The sequence below is a fragment of the Herpailurus yagouaroundi genome, unplaced genomic scaffold (assembly GCF_014898765.1).
Source record: "Herpailurus yagouaroundi ecotype Mexico unplaced genomic scaffold, PumYag 142, whole genome shotgun sequence".
In the NCBI taxonomy this organism is placed as follows: domain Eukaryota; kingdom Metazoa; phylum Chordata; class Mammalia; order Carnivora; family Felidae; genus Herpailurus; species Herpailurus yagouaroundi.
The window spans coordinates 30,369,710-30,392,464 of record NW_024412397.1 but is presented as its reverse complement, the minus strand read 5'-3'; positions in this window follow the sequence as shown (position 1 = coordinate 30,392,464).

Here is a 22,755-nt window from a genome sequence, read left to right as displayed (position 1 = left end):
ACTCAGGACACCTTTTTGTCACAATGTCACTACAGAGGAAAACAACATTGAGGGCAGCTTCTTTATGTTTTTCAGGTCTCTGCTGTGTTTGCCCCATACAAGAAAGGCAATGAAAATATTTTGAGAGGTAAGATATAAAGGGAAATGGTTTATTAATAATTAAAACCACTTGGTAAACTACCCACTCAGACTGCCTCCTATGGATGTGAATGACATTCAGATTTTCTTAAGTCCAAATGCTGTTGATGCAGTAGTGTTCCAAAAGATCCTCCCATGGGTACTTACTGTTTTCATCTTTATACTGAATCCATCACTATTCCCTGCACATACTATAGTCACTCTCAACAATGACTCTTTGGTCCTGTGGAGTAAGACTTAGTAGTTAAAATTTTACTCTTTGGAAGCTAGCCAGTCTGCATACAAAGCCAGAATGGATCATTCACTAAGCCTCACTTTCTTCACTGTGAATTGGGGCTGTTGTTAGCGGGAAGGAAGGTTGAGAAGATTAAATGAAATGAGGCCAGTACAGTGTTTGGGAAATAGTAAGTTGTGGTGGTTGTGGTTACATTAATTATTATTATAATTATACTTTCCACCAAGTGGGATTTTCCTTCTATTCTAACCTATCTGCATCTTACTAGTCCTTCAACATATTGCTTAGTCCCACTTTCCCCAATTATTTCACTACTTTTTATATTCATTCTCTAACTTACACATTTTGTGAATCTACATAATTTTAACATCTGATAATATAATGTTATCCATAAATTATTTTATTAAAATATTTCTTTCTTATAGCTAGATAATTAATGAATTTCAGGCAAGGCTTACAACTTTGTATTATATATATTTGGATTCCTCTTAACAACTTGCCATGAGTAAGGTACATCATACCTATTTAATAAATATGGGCTGATTTAATATATTATTCTTTCATCTATGCAATGATTACTCTTTATTAGCATTGCTAAGAATAATGAATTAAAAGGATTTTGTCAACTCTCATAAATTCAGGATATGCCAGGGCATCTTCCTGTTGGAATTATTGAAAAGTTTGATGTTTGTTTCCTTTTTAAGAAATGCAGTTTTCTAACTCTTAATTGATTGTAGACTTCTGTATATCTAAGTAACATTAACAAAGGCAACTAAATCATTGTTTTTTATAAATTTTATGGAAGGAACCAGAAATATGAAGAAAATGGCATGGGGTACTATATGAGCCCTGGAAGGTAATGTCATTCAGGTGGAAAAATTGTTAAGGAATTTCTTCCTAATAAAGTGCCAAAGAAACTCCTATTTCTCCTCTATTAGAGAGCATTGTACTTAGGAAGTAATTAGGGGAAAGTATGTCAAACTTCACTGACACCCCTAATTTGGAGTTAAACGAAATGATGCCAGTAAAGTGCTTGGGGAAGCAGACAAGAGGATTATCCCAATCAGAAAACTAGCTAGGAAATTAGACTTCCTTTGAAATGATGCTTGCAATGAACAGAAAGTTTTACCTTTGGGGAAGTGCCTTTTTTTGGAGGGAATACTCATCAAAGGGATGACAGAAAATCAGATCAGCAAGGCAAGGCCTCTTCTGCCATGAGCTGATGTCTTCATTGGCTAAGAAACTAGGGCTGGAATGCATGTCTCTTAGGAATCCACTCTATTGAGCATATGGGTGCACCGAAGAGTTGGCCGGCGTAGTGGTGGGACTTTGTTGGAACAATAACTCCTCCCAGAAAAACAGAAAAATAAAAATGCCTATGAAAAAATATAATCTAAGGAAAAACTCCTATAAAGATTTGGAAAATCATCACTCTGACAAGTATTTTCTAAAGAAACCAGAATTAAATTATAGAATATTTTATATGTTTATGAAATTAATTCAAGAGGGTAAAGAAAGTAAGAAAGAATAAGCAATCATAAAGGAGGGACAATCTGAAATCATGAAAGACTGCAAAAAAATAAAATCTTATTTTCCAAATTAAGAATCAATGAAGGGCAGGTAATGAAGAACAACTTACAGTTCTGTCATAAGAAGCCCATGAATATGATTAGAGAGAAAATGAGATACATGAAGGGTAGATGCAGGATCTCCTGTAACTTAGAAGAACCTCAGAATGGCACACTTAAAGAGACAAAGTTGAAGCAATGATGAAAGACTTGAACAAGCAAGACTTTTTAGGTGGAAGAAATGCCTGTCTGAGTCTGCAAATGACTATGCACCAAGAAATATTAAATAAGAGAGAAACACCAGAATGCAAGCTTAATTTTTTTAATTTTAAAATGAAAAGAAAATTATATAAAACCAGGAGTGAAATACTTAAAGCAAATGATAATCATTGTCGTCGTCGTCATCATCATCATCATCATCATCATCATCAATAATGACCATTAACAAAAGCTGGATTCAGATATTTTCTTGTACACTGACTATCAAAAGATAAGTAATATATGGTCACAGGTTTTGAAAGGAAGTGATTATGATCAAAACACTCCGTAGTCGGCAGTGTTGTTCAAGTATGAGAAAAACAAGATGTTCTTAAGCATTCAAAATTATAAAAGATGTCATATACATGCTCCCTAATGAAAAGAGTCATGACAGTCATGAGAAAGTATACTTTAGCACTCTGTGCAATGAAGAAAAACAAAGAACTCATGAAAGGAGTATCATTATCTATCAAATGCAGAATTGATAGTAAATAGTAGCCCTGAATTCAGTGAATATGCCAAAACTTATTCTAGAATTCAAATACCTGCTATATAATAGTTTAATATTTTTAATTTAGCTCTTAAACCCCAGATAATATGAACAAGAATTGGTAGTGGAATGACAGGAAGAAAAAGGGGAATATAATAATCCTGAGCTGGCTAAGGAGTTGGACACCAGAATGTCTAACTGTGGTGGAACATATTGGAAATATATCTGTTATTCCCCAGTTGTATAGCATATTTAAGCAACTCAAATCAAAATAACCTACAAAGAGTATAAGAAACCAGTTTTTGAAACATAAATTCATTGAGGAGGATCTTGTCTTATGAAGTGTTATAAGAAAATACAAAGCTATGATAATTAAAACTGATGGGCACTGGCACATATAAATGAGAAAGAATATTTTAAAAGTGCAGAAACACAATAATAATTTAGTATAGCATATTTCCCTTATTCAGAAAAATAATGGATCATTAAAAATTAAATACTGGGTCAACTGTCAGCATTTGTGGTTAAAAAATAAATTCTAAAACAAAAGCCCCTTTTAGAAAGCATTATAGTATTATCTTAAAATATAAAATGCAATCTACATGAAGACTTGAATATGAAAACCATAAACATGATTGGAGAAAATGTTGGTAAGGATTTCTCCTATTTAGTTGTAAAGATCTTTCTGAGTCTGACCAACAACAAAATTATGAATAAATTAATTGCTAAATCTGGCAAGAGAAAAACTAAAAGCAAAATTAAAATACAAATAATGGCAAATTAAGAGTACTTTCTATGTATGTCCCTAAGGAAATAATAATATTCTTAATAGATAAATAGTACTTAATCAAAAGTAACAATGAAACAAAAGTGTAAATCAACCACTCTTCATCAGTGGGCCCTTCTCTGTCACCCTAGATAAATTCTGTGTAGCATTCTAGGCATTCACATCTTCTAATACACTGTGTAAATGTGTACATCCTAAATGCTTAGCACAGAGTCTGATGCATATATTAATTAATACATGTTGGTATTACTGTTGAAGACCATGGATAAGAACACACCAATCAGTACATAAGGCTGATGATTAAATAAATGAAAACTTATATTTCAGTAGAAATCAAAATGCATGTTAAAACTACAGTTGAGATTATAAGTGACAGTGCTCACCATTGGCAAAGATACAGTAAATAAATGAGCATTTTCTTACCATTAATAGGAATAAAAATTCATGCAGCTTTTCTAAATGTTAGCTGTAAATGTGTATTGAAAAATTTATATGCGTACTTTGACCCAGTAATTGTACTTGTAGGAACATTTCTGAAGAAACTAATCATAATAATATTTTGAGATTTTTCTTACTAGGATGTTTATATCATCACAGCATTGTTTTTAATGAAGAAAAAGTGATAATAATTTAAATGTTCAACCTTAGGTTATTGGTTAAATCAAATGAGATATATTACTGTAACAGAATAATTCAGTTTACAGTGTGAGTTTGTAGAAGACTATTTAATGACATGTAATGTTTTTCATGAAATTTTTTTAAAAATGTGGATGATACCATATAATGGGTTAAATCTCATTATCCAACAAAAATGCGTAAGGAGCAACTTTAATGTAATGATGAAAATGTCTGCAAATGGCCTGGTGTGATAATAAATGTAAGGTACCAAAAAGACCCTTAGGCCCCCAATTGAAACACATGGTACTGAACTGGCATGTCCTCTGTATTTTTTTAAAGCATATTTTATATCCTTTAGGATGGTTGTTTCTGTTAGGTAAGTTAAGCATTGCCCTTGCATTTTTAATTTGAACGATTGATTTAGTTAGAAGGAAAAAACAACTCATGTTTAAATAATGAATTCTGGGTAAATCTTTTCCAAGAGGAGGCTCATCACCAGGCCAGGGCTGGAAAGTTGTTTCTTTTTCAGCTGATGAGCAAGGGAGTGTTTCAGAATATTTGGTTTGGAGATCCAGCATTAATAGGACCTGAGTCCCCAACAAGAGAAACGCTTAGGGAAAGCCCAGGGAGAGGGAGCAGGATTTATTTATTTGCTTTCTTTCCTACTTACTTACAGCCATCAATATTTCTGTTTGTGTTTTCTAGCCTCTGATCTAGGTTTTGTTTTTGTTTTTTTCAAGTGACAGTATCTGTTTTCTTTAGTAAGGATATGAGGAAGTAACTTAAATCATTGTTTGTTAAAATGCACAGATTTCCCCAGCATACCCTTCCTCTCTCCCCTAGCAATTCCTATCCACCACCACCCAATAAAATAATCTCTCAAAACTTGTGGTTGCTATAGTCTTCTTCTAAACACACATATCAGAGAAAAATCACTGGAGATTCACATTATTCTAAACAATTTATGAGAAAGTCTATCTGGCTGTATTTCCCAGTAGAAAGGATTAGGCCATTTTTATAAATGATTTATCATTGTTTTCTTCAGTAGGCACCAACAGATGAGACAGAAAAATCAAAGTTGACTATGAAAAAGTAATTATTATTTTTTCTTTAAAGCATATATGTGTATTTTATATACTAGTGAATTTCATGAATTTAATTTTAAGCTGTATTCTATGTACATATGTATGAATATGGACGGATGACATTCACTTTAAAACACTTTATTTTCAGTCATCTCATATTTGGAGATGTGACTATAGAAGGTACTAAATGGAAAATAGGAAAGCAAGCCAACAACCAAGTTGATGGGAAACATCTGAAAGAAATTAGACACATTTTCAGGAGTACTTTTCCATTCCATCCCTGTGCCCCTGGCTAGTATGTTCTTTGTACACTGGATTCCAACTTGGGAGAAGCTGCCAAACACGCAGGATCAGTGCAGGGACCTCATGTCTCCTTCATTGATCAGACACAGCCGAGGAGGGACTTGGGCCAAGCCCCCTGCCATGATTGCATGGGCCACTGATTCTAATGAGTGTGTACACACACACACACACACACACATGTGCACACACCTTATTTGACTGCTTTTTGTAAGGGGGGCAGGTGGGATAGAGAGAGAGGTTATTAAAATTTTCAAGAGATAAACACTCTTGAACCAATTACACGATGTAAGTACAGGACTTGCCAAATGAAATAATAGCAGCAGCAAATGCCTAGGACTCAAAGTCTGTCTTGGAAAAGGCTGTACATTTTGTTTCAGTGTCTTCTCACTCCACTGCCCACCTTCAGCAGTCACTCCTGCCACTTTGTCAGGCCACCTAACGTGACTCCCATTAAAATGAGGCATTGATTACTTAAGAAATACCAGGAAAACTTGTTTCTCTGAGGTGTATGTAGTCTAGAAGGGGTCTATACCTTTGTCGACATGCTCTCAGATCTCGGATTCCTAAATTTCTCCCACTCTGTACAGACCCTGCTTGTGAATTCTGTTTCCTAACCACCCATGTCAACTTGCTTCAGGTTGCTTTGGCCCTAGGTAACACCAGTGGGAGATTGTAGAGTAGGAAAAGGGGGAAACAAAGGTGTTTCTTCTCTCTTTTTGCCTTCTGATGGCCTCTCAGGGAGTTGCTGTATCTTCTTTGTGACTCTAACTCTAATGGCAGTGCCTTATAGCATCAACCTCTTGGAGGTGGCTCCAGTTTCCTCCTTCCATTGCCCCATCAGGTCTATTGGTAGCAGTGGTATCTTCCTCTTGTTAATCTCTGGGTCTGTCATCTCCTACTTACTCTTGCAGCTATTATCCTTGTAGCTAATCTGCCACATTAATTTCTTATATTTAACTACCTGGGTAGATTCTTTTTCTTACTTGACCCTGACTGACACAAAGAACGCCAAATGTCAGGAATGCAAAGGAGTCAGCTTGCACTGGACAGTTTGAGACTGCCTTCTTTACATAATCACAGTACTCCCTAACACCGCCAAGATTTGTCACCACTTGTTCCATCCCATATTCATCCCACATGGCCTCCTTGCTTAATATCTCAACTTTGATTAAGTATTTGAGAACATGAATTTTGAATCAGGAAATTTCCTAGCTGCATGACCTGAGTAAATTAATCCAGGACTCAGTTTTCTGCCTTCAAAATGGTACCTTACCCATCCTGATGAACTCCACTGAGATATTAGATGTGGAATCACTTTGTGAAATCTATAACTCTATTTAATAATGAGGTACATAAGGTACTTAACAAATCTGTCAAAATGTGTACATTAGAGTATTTTGTACATTTAGCAGGGATGTTTTTATAAGTACTATCTCTTTTAAATTTTTTTTAATGTTTTATTTATTTTTGAGAGAGAGAGAGACAGAGCATGAATGGGTTGGGGCAGAGAGAGAGGGAGACACACAGAATCCGAAACAGGCTCCAGGCTCCGAGCTGTCAGCACAGAGCCCGATATGGGGCCCAATGCGGGGCTCAAATGAGATCATGATCTAGGCTGAAGTCGGACTGTCAACCAACTGAGACACCCAGGCACCCCAGTCCTTCTAAGGGGACTATACTCCTCAAGTATACTAAGGGTTAGGGTTATAATTGGGTTACCAAAATAGAAAAAAAAAGGTATTTGAAGAAGATTTGGCAGGGGGAGGGGGGTTGGTGCCTGACTTGGACCTCAAGTAATTCAAACTATATAAGTGAATATATAAGTGAATATACTCAGCCCATAAATAGACTGTTCTTGACTAAATGAATACCAAAAGTATTCATTTTTAGCTCAACGAGGACTCAGGGTTATTCTCAGTATACTTTACACTTGGAAGGTTTTGTTTGTCTAGATAGTATATCACGAACCCTGAGGTAAAATAAACAGGATCACGTGTTTCTGAGGAACTTTATATGTCTTTTAGAAAACTTACATGATTAAGCCAAATTCACAAACATGACCATATGTGCAGTGAAAATAACCTTGGACTTTAAGGCAGAAAAGTGTGGGTCCAGTGTATAAGTCAGCTAATGTTGCAATAATGGCTTAGAAGAAAGTACCCCCAAACTCAGTGGCTTGCAGCAAATATATATATTTTTCTCATTCTCAAGTCTGCAGTTGCCTGGAGCCCTGCTTGGCTGGTCTCCAGGCTAAAGATTGGGTTCAGCTCTCTTCTCAGATCTTCTCATCATTTTTCTTAGGCCAGTGGCTACTCTTGGTGGTATTCTTGGAAAATGGTGAAGTGCAAGAGGGAGAAGAGGAACATGTGATACCTACAGACATTTTGGCTCAGAATAGCCAGTCTGATGCTTCAGCTTGACATGGTCAAGCTTAACATGGATGAAGCAGGGAATTCATTTTGTTCTGTCCAGTAGGTTGCATCATGCAGTCTCATGACAGAGAACAAAGACGTGTAATTCTAACAAAGGGAGAGCATGAAGACATATGGACAAAGATTCAAACTACCACACCTTATAGATTTAAATATATCACCAACTGTACAGTGGGATTTCAGTAAAGTTGGGCTTCCCTTTTTATGAAAAAGTAAGAGGAAATTATATTTGCTTAAATCTAAAGTCCTATACAATTCTTCCTCAATTTAGAATGTGTGACAAATTCATTCCTATGATTTTGAAACCTTCATGTTGTATAACAATGCAGGTTTTTACTCACGAAATGAATGAAATTAATACGATTGCACTGGAAGAATTAAAGAGAACAAGAGAACAGAAAACAAGCATTTTAAAGGATTTTTTATCATAAGTTTATATGCTTTTGTGATATTAATTACACATGAATCATTTTCACGTGAATACTAATAGAGTCTTGAAAAAACATTTACTTGGAAACATTTGTTATCCGATTAATTTGTTTTATTACATATAGATGATATTTTGATTAATTAGACATGCCAGTATTTCAGATGGCCCACACTCCAATTTGCTTCCATTTTCAAGGGCTGATAGTACAAAAATTCCTGTTTGTTCTTCTCCTCAGGAGACAGCCAGGCCTGGCACAATACCCAGAGCCTTGTATGAGATCAGGGCATCTGGTTTCCAGTTCTGGCTCTGCCATCTAATAGCCACGTGACTCTGGACAAATTGATGGTTTTGTGCATTTCTTCCTTTGCAAAATTAGGAGGAGTCACAGCTGAGCCACTTCACTTAGAGGATTAGAAACATGATCAAAGGAGATTCCACAGTACTTTGACAAACAGCCCTAAACACATTGAACAGTTTTATCATGAGGGCATGTTTTAATTGCTTTTATTATTATCATCTAGGTATAGTAAGGCCAATAGATCAGGATACAACTGCTGTTGAAAAAATAGTTGATTATACTCACAGATCCCAAGAGAGAGTACATGTCACGCTAGAAGTTGTTGTTGGTGTTGGGGGAGGGGGCACAGGAGGAGTCACTGGAGTTGGTCATGAAGCAGAGGGAAAGAGGTGAACTGTGGGCAAACTATTTTATTGTGGTTTCCATGAGAAGGACTGGCTAAGTAGAGCCAATCTGGATTGGCTACTTTGAATACTTTCAGCGGGTTCCGGGGCATAGGGCTTTCCCTAGTTGTTTGCCATTTGGACTTGGGGTAATTAGGACAAGTATATAGTACTCCAAAATATGGGAATCCCGTAAAGGAGTAGGTGGGGGTATAGACTCTATATTGGATGGTTTATATTTAAAAGTCCACCTCAAGAGGACTCCCCCTGAGAAGTGGAGATGGTAAGGAAAGCAATAGGCCAAAGCAAAGTGGACTCAGACATACTATTATGTTGTATACAACAAGTTGTGTCCAGTACAAGCATGCAGGGAAGATGTTACAGTATCAAGTTTACAGAAGTTAGAAACATGGTTAATATAGAGCATCATTGCTGTATCCTTCCTACAGTAATCTCCCAGATTGTTCAACTTGTTTGTGTGTTTGGGGACATGGTAATTATGTTACTTTAACCTATATCTTCATAGGGCTTCTCCATCTAATACCCATTCTTTGTAAAAAAAAATTAAGTTTTATTTATTTATTTTGAGAGAGACAGAGAGAGAGAGACGGAGAGAGAGAGACAGAGAGAGAATATGAATGAGCAGAGGAGGGGCAAAGATAATATTAATAACAATAATAATAATAATATCCTTCATAATAATATCTTTTCCACAAAGAAGCCCTTCTGTGGAAGTGGCACAAAGAATCCACAACTGAAAAGCAAAGCTGTGGCAGTGAGCCCAAAGTATGAACTGGGGAGCAACAAGGGTCTAGATTCTAGCTCATGTATAGCCATAACAGGGCAAAGTAATTTTGTAAATACTGATTGTATTACTCATCGCTTAAAAAACCTTTTGTAGTTTTTGTCTTTGCCCTCACAATGCAGTCCAAACAACATGAAATAATAGAGAAGTCATTTTGGAATATGCCCAGCCTTCATTCCAGTTTACCAATGCAGACCATTATTTGCCATACGTTTCAGATTTCAGCCATGAAGAATTCTAACGTGACTTTGTAGTTCCCTGAAAATGCCATGTTCTCTCCTGACATTTGCTTCCTGAGAATTGGAATGAACTTTTATCTTTCCTGTTCTTCTCTCCCAACTCAACCTAGAATCCTACTGATTCCTGGGGCCTGAGCTTAGATGTCTTTTCTTCGATAAGCCAGTTTTGAACTTCAATTTTACACCTGGGCTTGATGTATGGTCTAATGGGCTAGACATAGAACATCTATGAACTGAGGTTAATTGCCTGCTTACAAATCATTTTCCCCAAATAGTCTGCAAGTTCCATGAGAATCAGTTCTGTTTTTTTAATCGCTGGTTAGTATCAAATATCAAAACCTTGAATCTGGTACTATGGGAGTACTGAATAGTGTCACTCACTCCAGAAAAACTTACTGGATCCTAGGGCTGCGCTAAATACCTCGGTTCAGTGTTCTTAAATTTCTTACTTATCTCTCTTTCATAAATACATTTGAGTGCTATGCAGGTGTCCCCTACATTATACCTCAAGTTTTATAAGGATAGAAACTATGAATCATTCATCTTTGTGTCTTTAATTTCAAACACAGTGGTACAATTTAGGTACTCAGAAATTGTACCTGTTATAACTGTTATTATCATTATTATAGTAAATGTTTTTGAATAGACGGATGAATGAATAAACAAATGTAAAATAGGACATGACAGAATCTGAAGCAGGAATAATAACAGGGACAGACTCTGAAATACATGTCATGCCTCATTCTCATAGGGCTTTTTTTCCCCTAAGTATCAAGATAAAATGAAATTGTTCAGAAAAACCACCAAAAGTGAATAAGATAAACAAGGCATATTATAAAAACCAGGAGAGTAAAGTGAAAGTGAGAGAATATAATTTCTTGCAATATTCCCTGTACCTTACAATTTAGATTGTGCCTATTCATAAAGTTATAGAAATTCAATCACTATCATTTTTTTGAAAGACATTTGTGTTTACTGATTATCTTTCCTACAATGACCAGAAAACCAAGGTGTTGATGTCAAAGTAGTGATGTCTACAGCCATCATGAGAACAAGATGTCTGATATATAGAAGGGATCATGTATGTTACTTGATGGCCAGAGGCTGGCTTCCATGATGGAATAAAAAAACATATTTCAAAAGGATAATGAGATTCCAGGAGGAATGTTTTCTACTGCTTCTCCAAAGGGCCAACTGAGCTGAAGTCAGATTTCTCTCCCAAAGAGGAAAAACTCATTTGTTGTAGGTCAGATATCCAGCTAAAAGTAAAAATATGTGGGGAAATAACTCACATTAAAAATCACAGTGAGGAGTAAATGGCTTATTTTAAAACATTTTTCAGAGCAAATTTTGATAAAGAAGGGAGAGAGCCCTGCACACTTGTCAGGTGCTCTCCTAGGATCAAAAGCTTCACTCTTCAATGCTTGAACTTCACTGTTGAATGAGAGCATACCCAATGGGAAGATCTTGCCATCAGCTCTTTCTCTTCTTACTGCTAAATCCTGCCGCCTCCCTATTGTCAATAGTGTCCACCTGGCAGCCCTTTACTGTCCTACAGTCACCACTCAAGACAGAGCTATGGCTTATGCAAATCAGGTGTTTGGGCTTTCAGGACAGGATGAGGTGGTGGGATGAGGGCATGGCAGAATAAGAAAGAATGAAGAAAAAGCAAGTTACGAGACCCAAATGACACAGAATTTACAATATTTTTTAACACTGTTCTTTTGGCCACCTTAAATTTCAAGGCACAGAAAAGAAGGCACATTTCAGTTTTTTCTCTCATTACTTCAGGGTATTAACCTACTTTGAACTCAGTCTATCAGTTGATCTGGTTCCACACCCAAGAGGCATTATTATCACCCAGTTCAAAAGTGTTCAACATATGGACATCATCAAAACCCAAACTGACTTTATGTTCCTCATTTCTAGTAAACGATTAAAGAAATCTAATCAAGACACATGCCTGTGTCAGGGGCTAGGCAATGCACCATTAAATGTACCATTGAGTTGTGTGCAGAGCTTGCAAGACTCCACAAACTTGTTTTAATTTTACACAGACAAATTGAAAGACCCAGTATCTTCATTAGGGTTCAGCTCCCATTTAAAAGCAGCAACAACAACCCTCGATGTCATGATGGAAAACAGAAGCTGCATCTTCAAATCACATCCATATTGGCATTTCACAACTGTAGCCTGATTGTATTGTTAATTAATTCTCGAAATGCACAGTAAGCCAAAGGGACAATTTGAGAAGAGTACTTGTCATTTAATTAGTAAATTAAGTTTTTTTTTAATCTCAAATGTTTCTCTATTTAATTAGTATGTACTGTAGGCCAAAATCTCACACCAGCTGGATATTTTCAGGATAAATGGCTTTGCTTTTTATTTTCATTTATCAAGCCAGTAACTTTTCAGAAAGAGGTTGAGCTTGGGTGATAGGAAGGCAAGGGAATAAGATCAGAACAGAATGCTTGTTGTAGAGAATCTTTTATTTCAGGGAAGGAAGAGGAGGAAATTTCTATTTCAAGATGCTACTCTGACATCAATAGCATTGAATAATACAGCTTGAGGAGTTTTAGCACTCATCCAGTCCAACTCATCTTCCCTTAGAATAAAGTTTTACAGCTGAAAGAAGTTAAATGACACATAGGGAGTCATTCACTAGTTAAGTAGAATGGCCTGAACTATTATCCAGGACTCCTGACTCCAAATGTCAGGTTTTTCAGATATCCTTGTATTCATGAAAAAGTGTGCAAGTGCAATTGTAGGGGTACATATTAAGGCATGTGGAGCACATGTAGGGAGGACTTTATGATTTGAACTGCTATGTTAAAATCTTACAATACTGAGATTTAACTGGATTCGGTTTGGCTTTAATGTGTTACCAATTAATAATTCATATCTCTAAATGAAGAATTAGTCAGCTTGTTTCATTTCACATTCTAGGAGCAGTTTTGTCATTTTGGACCAAGGTTCCATGAATGTTTCTTAATATAATACTAGGATATGTCAGCTCAGTCTTAACTCATTTTGTGCAGTGTCTCTATTTTCTTCTTAATTAAACACAGAAACTGCTGATTTGGGGATGAAAATAGAATCTGATGAAGTCTGGGTTTCTTCCCAGAAAATATTTTGTTTTTGCCTCCAGATGTCAAAAGTAACACATTAGTACAACCCAGATGGGGGAAGGGACAAATATTTGCCTCTTGCCCTTCCTAGAAGCCACCTTGGACTGGAGAAGATCACAGATTACCCATCTGTTGGTCCCAAATACAGAGGTTAACACAGGATAAAATGGCTACAGCCAAGTCATTGCCTGAGCTATCCTTACCTCTCCCTGAGAATGGGTCAGGAGTAATAAACGAGTTGAATATAATAATGTAAGCAAGTATTAGTGACTATAAACTACTGAAGAAGCTTGGTGGCCTAAATGTAAGATAGTTTCCCTAGGATATACAATTAATTTGGAGTCAAGAATTCATATATGCATAAAATACTCAATAAAATAACAAATATATGCTAAATGTCCAATGTGAGGGAGGTGACATTAGGGCTTAAGAATGGAGAACATAGGCAGATTATGTAAATAGAGGGCCATGTGGAGGCTGGCAAGGGTCAGGCTCTGCAAGCTGCTTCACTCTCACCACCAACAGAAAAGGGAGTCTCGTTCCTTCTGTCCTTGCTGCCTGCTCATCTGAATTTTGGCTGATTGCCTCCTTAGGATCTGTGCAAGCTTATCATCTATGTCTTCACTTGTACAGGCCTCCAGTTTCTTATTTTAGATTAGCTTAGAGATGACTATTCTCCCCTAACTTGATGTCCTGATTCCAGCCCTGCAGCTCTTATCTAGTGTCCAGTTCATCTCCCGTATGACTTATCCCACTGACAAGCCAATGGTACCCATATAGACACTAGTACTATTAGTGAGGTGCAAAAACAACTGCTTTTGTGCTCTCAGATTCCTGCAGAAACCATAGCTAGGCTTGCGATGAACTGTTCAGTGTTGTTTCTCTCTTAACCTGCATATCAATTGCTTCTATTTTGAGGAAAGATATTTTAGTTAAGTAATATCTAAGGATCCTTTCCACATCCAAAATATTATGATCCTCATGGAATCATTGGTCACTTATATATAAATGGGTCCTTTAACATGATTGGATAGTGTTTTTAGTTTTTTCTTGATAGTGGTCATGATGTACTGGGCAAAAGGAACTGCTGTAAATAGCTGGTAATTTAGTAATGTGGTAACAAGAGCACAGAAGGTATAGGGGCAGAGAAGCATTCTCTAGTCCTATAATTAGGTCTCTTTTAATGAACCTTTACCTCCCAGCTGTGAAGTTCATAAGTTCTCAATTTATTCCCTGTCTCCCCTTAGGTGGGATAGGAAGACTAAATTGATCTTAAGTTCAGTGTTTCCCTTCCCTCAGGACAGTTAGGCTCTGGTTAGCTATAGTTGAGCCCTGAACAACTAGAGGTTAGGGTTGATGACCTCCCGCCTAGTTGAAAATCTGCATATAACTTTTTCTTCCCCAAACTTAACTACTAATAGCCTACTATTGACTGGAACCCTTACCAATAACACAAACAGTAGATTAACACACATTTTGTATGTTACATATATTATATACTTTATTCTGACAATAAAGTAAGCTAGAGAAAAAAAATGTTAAGTTTTAAGAAGAGGCAATATATTCACAGTAGTGCTCTGTATTTATTGGGAAAAAAAATCCACGTATAAGTGGATCCATGCAGTTCAAAATGTGTTGTTCAAGGATCAATTGTAGCTTCTCCAGAGAGCAGGCCTTGTTAAGAAGACACTGCTCTGGCATATTTCAAAATGATTTATTTCTCCTACCCCTACCAGAAAGTATGAAGGAATAGCCTGGTCGAGCTCCTAATAATATGGGGTTCCCTTATGACTGGGTCCCCCTGGAATTTGTACCTCAGTTGTCCACACTGAATCTTAGCAACTCAGGTTTTCCTACCCCAACTTCTGCTGGCAAGACTCTGTTCTGGGAAGCCTGACTCCCGTGTTCCTTGTCCGTGTTCCTTGGTAGCTGTAATTAGCATTGTTTCTTTACCTCTCTTATAAACCCAAGAAAAGTTGTTGATTTTTTTAGTTTATTCATCTTTTAACTTGTTGTTAGGACAGAGTGTTGACTTCCAAGATCCTTACATGTGAGCCGGAAACTGAAAGGTTAGATAGAATTTGAAAACAGATTATTCTCATAATTATTTTAAACATGGCTCCTGTGAGCTTCTTTACTCAATTAATTTGTGTTTTCTTAAAAAAATAGTAACCAAGGTAAATTTCTGATTAAAATGTCAGAGATTCTAAAGTGGTTCAATCTGAATCAAAGAGGTTATTAAATGGAAAAGCTTAGTGTAAAACTGAGTTGTGCTTTCCAAGCTTCTTTTATCATTCACTGAGGGGTCCTGGGGTTACTTTATCTGTTGTTATATCAGGCAACGTACAGATTAAATTTTGATTTCAAACACAAGTCAGGGCTCAGTTCCCTATTCCAGTAATTGCTGCTAAGTCATCACATATAAGCTTTTATAACCTCTGAGCTTCATTGTTTCCATCTGTAAAATGGAGGTAATGGCACTTTCATTTTTTACACTGTGTGATTATTTGGAAAGTGAAATGAGACAATGCAAAGTGGATAGGGAGGGCCAGATTAAGCATTATGCTCCCATCTCTTTTTGGACTATCTTTCTTAGGTCCATGATATACTGATCATATGTCTGATATTAACACCCACAACATTGCATTATGCTTACTCATGCATGCTATTTCTGTAGTATTTGAATTCCTGAAAGGCAGGAAAAAGAAAATGAACTATTTACCCCTGTAGCCATATAACAGCTGGCATAGTAGTTGGCACTACTATTAGATAATAAATGCTTATTGCAGTTTTTCCATGACAGGTGATATTTGAGTTGGGTATTGAAACTCCAGTAGTGTAAAATCAAGGATTATAAGTGTGCATAATAGTCAGGAGAGGATATGCTACAAGAACAAACACCCCCAATATATTGGTAGTTTATCATCAGTTAAATAAAATAGGTCTTTCTCTTCCTCAACACAAAGTTTGATGCAGGTCCAAGTGACTTCCCAGGGCAGCTTTCCCATATATGTTGAATCAGCTTGCATGTCTGTTTGGGGCTCATGCCATCTCCTCACAGCTTGCCTTGTAAACTTCACTAATTTTCTTTCAATTCCTTCAATGTCCCAAGCTCATTCTTACCTTAAGGTCTGACACTTGCTTTTCTGTGTGGAATACTCCTTCGATCTGTATATGGCTAATGCTTCCCAGTTCATGAAGCACCTCTTCTGTAAGACCATTCATGACAATACAAAAGATCACCCATACACACCAGCCTCACTTTGCTCCATTATTTGATCGCACTGACTTCATGGCATTTATTAATTTTAATAATATCTTATACACTTATATGTTTGCTTATTTTGTTCATTGTCTCTTCTCCCCTCTCCTCTATATTCTAAGTCATAAGCTTTACAAAGCAGGAACTGTATCTGTTTGATTCACTAATTTTGCCCTAGGAGCTAGAATAGTACCTGGCAGCTGATATATAATTAAACAATATTTTTTAAGTGAATTAATTGTTTGCAATAGCAAAAAGACATACTAGAGAATTCTAAAATTACGGAATATCAGGAGGTTTCAAGGGGATGCAAACTTTTTTTCCTTAAGGTCCAGATAGTAGATATTTTAGGCTTTGCAGGCCAGATGGTCTCTGTCACACTAACTCTGCACTAATTCTGCCATTGCAACTCACAAGAACCTATAGACAGTCTGTGCATGCCTGGGTATGAATGTGTTGCAACACATTTTATTTACAAAATCAGGCAGCAGCTGGATTTGGCTAGGAGGCATAGTAAACTGACCCCTACTTCAGAGCAGGTTGAAAGTCTGAGGAGCTTAGGCCCTTGGGAATACGTTTTTAAGAGTCGGGCTACTTGGATTCAAGTCCCAATTCTTCCACCAAGCCTCCAAATCCTCTTTTATAAAATGAAGCCAATTATAAAAAACAACGTACCTCAGGATTAGGTGAGCTCACACAAAAGGTGCTCAATAACATGCCTAGCATGGAGTGAAACACAATAAATATTTATATTATATTTAAGAATAGGTTCCTATGAAAACGTTAGAATAGATTAACTGACAAACAATGATGGCAATGGAAATAAGAATAGAGAAGAGCAGATATAATTAAGAAATTTGAGAAGTGAAATTGGTGGGTCCTGGTGACTATAGCCTGAAATAATGATAATGGTATCCCGTGTCATCCATTCCTTCCACTTAAAACAACCTACTGAACTTCTCTGCCTATACAAAGCTGATTTGCTCTTTAAGAGCCAGCTCCAATTCTGTACGTCTGAATTGTCTTTCAGATTCCTCAACAGAGTTAATCATGTAACTAAACACAATATAAAGCTTTGGCTCTTTTTATTTCTGCTCTCTAGTATATTTAGCCATTTATACATTTGTCTCCTTCAGTGTATTATAAAATCTTTAAGATCAGGGATCATTTGTTTTGTTATCTTTTTCTCAGTTTTTGTTATTGTATTCTCGATTATGTTTGGTATACTTAATTGTACATATTTAATAAATTCTTATGGAATGATTGAATGAGGCAATGATTGATTGTTTGAAGTACACGAGTTCAAATTGCATTTGCTAGAGTCGCCATTAATAAAACATCCACAGACCAAACATTGTAGATCATAAACAATTGTCTGGTAACTTGACTTCTGCTGTATCCCTAACATCTGCTTGCAGTAATGCAGCCATCATCTTGGTTACTCACAGGCTGTTCCATTGGGATATGTCTCTCTCTAGTCCCACCCCACAAAAACCCCATCGCCTGCCTTATATGAGACTTGGAACCATAAAAATAACACAAATATCCCCTCTTATGTATGATAATTAATGAGAACAAAATGTCTTGGATGAAATGTTACTGGCAAAATGAGGTATAACCAGATGTTGTGTGATGCAAGACCCGCCATAAAGTGATGAAGAACTCTACTCTGAGTCAGTCTTGTCTCCTAGAAAAATTTCTACTTTGAAAAAAATCAAATTAAAAATTCAAAAAAATAAGTATATTTTTAAAGATTCTTAATTTCACAAAAGTAGAGGGATTTTCCCCTAGTGGTTTAAAAATGCAGGCTATAGCAGCCCAAACATTGTAAAATAAGTTGTTTTGTTTTATTTTGTTTTCAGAGAGAGAAGAATGTTAAAGAAAAGATTACATCAATACAGATTATTTTAGCATTTTTTAATCATTATAAAATTATACATACTTGTTTTAGATTACAGGCATACCTCAGAGATATCGCTGATTTGGTTCCAGACCACCACAATAAAATGAATATTGCAATAAAGTGAGTCAAATAAATTTTTAGGTTTCCTAATGCAAATAAAAGTTATGTTTACACTATACTATAGTCTATTAAGTGTAAAATAGCATTATGTTTAAAAATACTGGGGCGCCTGGGTGGCGCAGTCGGTTAAGCGTCCGACTTCAGCCAGGTCACGATCTCGCGGTCCATGAGTTCGAGCCCCGCGTCAGGCTCTGGGCTGATGGCTCAGAGCCTAGAGCCTGTTTCCCATTCTGTGTCTCCCTCTCTCTCTGCCCCTCCCCCGTTCATGCTCTGTCTCTCTCTATCCCAAAAATAAATAAACGTTGAAAAAAAATTAAAAATAAATAAAAATAAAAAAATAAAAATACAATACTTGGGGCACCCGGGTGGCTTGGGTGGTTAAGTGGCCAACTTCAGCTCAGGTCAAGATCTCTGTTTGTGAGTTCAAGTCCCGAGTCGGGCCTTGTACTCATAGCCCAGAGCCTGGATCCTGCTTCAGATTCTGTGTCTCCCTCTCTCTCTACCCCTCCCCAGCTCACACTCTGTCTCTGTCTCTCTCAAAAATAAACGTTAAAAAATTAAAAAGTAAATAAATAAAAATGCAATCCTTTATTGCTAAAAGAGGCTAACCATGATCTGAGATTTCACTGAGTCATAATCACTGATCACAGATCACCATAACAAACCTAATACTAATGATAAAGTTTCAAATATTGCAAGTATTACCAAAATGTGACACAGAGACATGAAGTGAGCAAATGCTGTTGGAAAAATGGTGCTGACAGACTTGTTCAATGCAGGGTTGCCACAAAACTTCAATTTGTAAAGAAGGTAATGTCTGTGAAGTACAGTAAAGCAAAGTGTAATAAAATGAGGCATGCCTGTATTTGAAAACTGCAAAGCTATAAAGATAAAAATAAAATTTGCTCAATTTTAATAGCCAGAATTAATGATTGTTGCCAATTTTTTATATACTTCCTTTTACTCAGTTTGTATGCTTAAATAGAATACTTTTTTTGGTTGTGTTTTTTGTTTGTTTGTTTTTTGTATCAAAATCAAGGGAGTTGTATTTCTTTGTAGACATCTACCTCTGGGCTGAGTCATGAGTCTTATTGTCCTAGGGAAAGTGAGATTGGATTTTGCTATGGAAAAAAAAAAAAAAAAAAAACTAAAACAAGAAACTGTGTATCTATTTTCAATGTAAGATTTTTTGAGTCCATTAAAAAAACAATCATTATAAAAACATGGCTTTTGGTTTGAACTTGCCGTGGCCTCTAGAAAGTAAGAATCCAAGGGTGCCTGGTTGATTCAATCATTTGAGTATCGGACTCTTGATTTCAGCTCAGCTCATGGTCTTACAGTTCATGAGATTAAGCCCTGCATCAGAACTTGGGATTCTCTCTCTCCTCTCTGCCTCTCTCTTTCTCAAAATAAATAAATCTTAATAAAAAAAAAAAAAAGTAAGTAAGTAAGAATCCATAAGGAAAGGAACAGATTTTCCAAATTTCTGCAGCTACTAATTAGCTTCATGACCTAGGTCTGGTGGTCTAGATCACACAGTTCTAATTTATTCCAGAACTCACAATATAAATTACAGTCATGGACATATTACCCCTCCTGGGTCCACTGGCCATGGGGAGGAGATAGAGCTAGAAGTTTAAAAATGAGTGTTCTTAGTCCTTTCTCATCCCCACCTCAGATAGGTGAATTATAACATATCTAAAGAGGTATGAAAGAACCACAGAGTATTGGTGTAAGTACAGAAGTTCTCCCCCACCACTTATGGTTTCTCTTACTATAGTTTCAGTTACCCATGGGTCAACCACAGTCTGAAAGTAGATGATGCTTCTTCTGACTTATAGTCAAAAGGTCAAGAGTAGCCTAATGCTACATCACAATGCCTGTGTCGTTCCCCTTACTTCATCTCACCATGTCGACATCTTACCATTCATCATCACATGAAGAAAAGTGAGTACACTATAATAAGATATTTGAACAGAGAGAGAGAACACATTTATATAACTTTTATTATTATTACAGCATATTATAATTGTTCTATTTTATTACTAATTATTATTGTTAATCTCTTACTGTGCCTAATTTTTAAATTAAACTTTATTACAGGTATCCATATATAGGAAAAAAAACATTATATATATAGGGTTTCAGGTATCCACTGGGAGGGAGCATTTGGAACATATCCCATTGTATAAGGAAGACTACAGCAGTATACTTACCAAGGATTCTACAGTAAAGCTAAACACAAACTAGGATTTTGGCTTTGAGTTGCATCTAACATAGCATGGAATATGAGGTAGCTGTAGGAGGCATTTAGGTATTGAGGCTGAAACAGATTCCATCATCCTTGGCTTTACCTGGTTTTAAGGGATCAATACATTTAATCTTTCTCTTTGAGGATATATAGAAAACGTTTAAATATAGGGGATAGATGAGCACCCACCTAGCATAAGAACAAAGAGGTTGCAATGCTGTTGCCCTTATAACTAAAGCAATGAATGGGACCGTAAACATCAATATGACCAGCAGGTTGCCCCTAACAACAAAAAAGAACAAACTATACCCCATATGACACCCTTCTAGGAAACCAGTCATTGCAGAGCATGGACCCCTGAAGGTCAGAAGATTCTTTAAGGATGAGGCACCTGTGTGGCTCAGTTGGTTAAACATCCGACTCTTGATTTGGTTCAGGTGATGATCTCGTGGTTTGCAACATCAAGCCCTATGTCGGGCTCTGCACTGATAGCAAGGAGGCTGCTTGAGATTCTCTTCCCCCCTTTCCCCCTGATCTCTCAAAACTAAATTAATAAACATTAAAAAAAAAGATTCTTTAAGGAAATGAAGCCCTTTATCCTCCTATTTTTCTATATATCCAGCACCATCTTGGACAAGAACATGTGTGAGTGGAAGAGCATTCATGCTCCACAGACAAATGAGATACTAATATCTGTCAAGTTTAAGGTAAATTATTTTCTTTCTAGTGTGGTGGGCCTGGTGAAGGATATTACATTGAGTATGGGAAATAATGAAACTTCCTTCATTTGCATACTGTAGTGTGAATAAATTAACTCTGCTATATGCATGCAATTTTCAAAATTGAAGACATACTGTATATTCTTCATTATATACCAGTTTTTCACTTATCACTATATTATGATCATTTCTACCTTGTAATTACATGTGTCATCAAAATAGCATTTTAATAACTGCATTATATGCAATCATATAGCTATATTGTGAGGTATTAGTTGACTGCCCTATTCCCCAGATTATATGTATGTTTTTCCAGAACAAATGTCTCTATAAATGCCCTTGTCTATAAATATTTTCCCAGTTATTGATTCTTTTGTTAAGGATAGAGTCCAAAGGATAATCTCTAAAAGCAGCTCTTCCAACAGTTTTGTCAACAACAACAAATCCCACATCAACAGAGGCAGCTAGGTGTCTGTTCATCATTTCAAAAAAAGAAAAAGAAAAAGAAAAATTATAGAGCCCTAAGATGGGCCAAGGAAGGATTCCTTGGTGAAATAGTATGAACATCTTAAATGACTATTAAAACACATTGCTAAATTGCTTCCTTGAAAGTATTTACATTTTATATTATACCCCTAGTAATGGAATATGAAGCTGATCATTACAACATACCCTTATCAAAATTAAGGGTATCTGTGTATGTCTTTTTTTTCCTATAGTTGGCACATAGTAGGCTTTCATGAATATTGGTTGAATAAAAAAGCAAGCTCATTGTTACTTTATTTGCCTTCATTACGAGCAAAATTCTATATTTTATTTTTTTAATTATGATTTTCTGTTCTCTATTATTTATTGTTCTGAAACTTTATTGTTCCCCTTCATGCCTTCAGCTGAGTCCTCTCCTCATTTTTGAGTCTTTGTGCAGGTAAAACTTCTTGGCATCTCTTTTCTATACGTTTGAATCCCCCTAGAGTGAATTTTAATTATATTATATTCATATTATTATTAATTATTATTATTAATTTTGTGCTTCTACTAGAAAATGAGACAATGTGTTATACTGGCTTTGAATCCAGAAAATCTGGGCTGAATCTTGGTTCTGGCACACTCCAACACTGTGACTTTGGGCAAGACTCTCCTCCTTTTTGTGTGTAAGTTAACTCATGTTTAAGTAGCTCATCTACCACATAGATATTGATACCTTAATGTATGCATTCATGCATTCAAATATCTCTTGAGTGTGTATTATGGGCCAGATGTACAGATGATGCTTAGTGATTGTCAAATGGGTGAAACAAAATGG